This window comes from Telopea speciosissima, unplaced genomic scaffold (assembly GCF_018873765.1).
Source record: "Telopea speciosissima isolate NSW1024214 ecotype Mountain lineage unplaced genomic scaffold, Tspe_v1 Tspe_v1.0034, whole genome shotgun sequence".
Lineage (NCBI taxonomy): Eukaryota > Viridiplantae > Streptophyta > Magnoliopsida > Proteales > Proteaceae > Telopea > Telopea speciosissima.
Genome location: NW_025317370.1, coordinates 87,530 through 89,772, shown reverse-complemented (window position 1 = coordinate 89,772; position 2,243 = coordinate 87,530).

Below are 2,243 nucleotides of genomic sequence, written 5' to 3'. Positions count from 1 at the left end.
TTATTTGGGGGTCTTTTTGTACTTTTTTGGGTTTTGTATTTGTTAAAAAGTGTCATTATCTATTATTAGACGTGTGGATGTGATGTTGAGGGTTGTGTCCTTTGTATCGATACCTATTTTGACATATGTTCGTTTTCGGTTTAAACCCAACCGGGTGGCTCATTTAGGGTTATTTGGGGGGCATTTATGTACTTTTTTGGGTTTGGTATTTTCTAAAAAGTGTCCTAATCTCTTGTTAGACGTGTGGATGCGATGTTGAGGATTGGGACCTTCGAATCGATACCTATTTCGACAAATGTTCATTTTCAGTTTAAACCAGACCGTGTGGGTCGTTTGGGGTTATTTGGGGGCATTTCGGTACTTTTTTGATTTAGGTATTTTCAAAAAAGTGTCCTTACCTCTTATTAGATGTGTGGATGTGGTGTTGAGGATCGTGACCTTCGAATCGATACCTATTACGACATAGGTTCATTTTTTATTTAAACCGTACCGGATGGGTCATTTGGGGTTATTTGAGGGCATTTCTGTATTTTTTTGGGTTTGGTATTTTCTAAAAAGTGTCCTTATCTCTTATTTGACGTGTGGATGCGAAGTTGAGGGTTGACCTTCGAATCGATGCCTATTTCGACTTATGTTCATTTTTTATTTAAACCGTACCGAGTGGGTCGTTTGGGGTTATTTAGGGTCATTTCTAAACTTTTTTCGATTTGGTATTTTCTAAAAAGTGTCCTTATCTCTTATTAGACGTGTCGATGCGATGTTGAGGGTTGTTACCTTCGAATCGATACCTATTTCGACATATGTTCATTTTCGATTTAAACAAGACCGAGTGGGACGTTTGGGGTTATTTGGGGGCATTTTTATACTTTGTTGGGTTTGGAATTTTCTAAAATGTGTCCTTATCTCTTATTAGACGTGTGGATGCGATGTTGAGGGTCATGAACTTCGAATCGATACCTATTTCGGCATATGTTCATTTTCGGTTTAAACAAGATTGGGTGGGTCGTTAGGGGTTATTTGGGGGCATTTCTATACTTTTTTGGGCATGGGATTTTCTAAAAAGTGTTCATACCGCTTATTTGACGTGTGGATGCAGTGTTGGGGGTCGTGACCTTTGAATCGATACCTATTTCGGCATACGTTCATTTTCAGTTTAAACAGCACTGGGTGGGTCGTTTGGGGTTATTTGGAGGCATTATTGTACTTTTTTGGGCTTGGTATTTTTTGAAAAGTGTCCTTATCTCTTATTAGATGTGTGGATGCGATGTTGAGGGTCGTGACCTTCGAATCGATACCTATTTTGACATATGTTTATTTATGATTTAAACCAGACAGGGTGGGTCGTTTAGGGTTATTTAGGGGCATTTCTGTATTCTTTTGGGTTTAATATTTTCTAAAAAGTCTCCTTATCTCTTATTAGACGTGTGGATGCGATGTTGAGGGTCGTGACCTTCGAATCGATACCTATTACGACATATGTTTATTTATTATTTAAACCGTATCGGGTCGGTCGTTTGGGGTTATTTGGGGGCATTTCTATACTTTTTTGGGTTTGGTATTTTCTAAAAAAGTATCTTTATCTCTTATTAGACGTGTAGATGCGGTGTTGAGGGTAGTGACCTTCGAATCTATACCTATTTTGACATATGTTCTTTTTTTATTTAAATCGTACCGGGTGGGTCGTTTGGGGTTATTTGGGGGCATTTCTGTACTCTTTTGGGTTTGGGATTTTCTAAAAAGTGTCGGTATCTCTAATTAGATGTGTGGATGCGGTGTTGAGGGTCGTGACCTTCAAATCGATACCTATTTTGACATATGTTCAATTTCGATTTAAACAAGGCCGGGTGGGATGTTTGGGGTTATTTGGGGGCATTTTTGCACTTTGTTGGGTTTGGTATTTTCTAAAAAGTGTCCTTATCTCTTATTAGAGGTGTGGATGTGATGTTGAGGGTCGTGACTTTCGAATCGATACCTATTTTGGCATCCGTTCATTTTCAATTTGAACCATACTAGGTGAGTCGTTTGGGGTTATTTGGGGGCATTACTGTACTTTTTTGGGCTTGGGATTTTCTGAAAAGTGTCCTTATCTCTTATTAGACGTGTGGATGCGATGTTAAGAGTCGTTACCTTAGAATCGATACCTATTTTGACATATGTTCATTTACGGTTTAAACCAGACCAGGTGGGTCGTTTGGGGTTATTTCGGGGCATTTCTGTACTCTTTTGGGTTTGATATTTTCTAA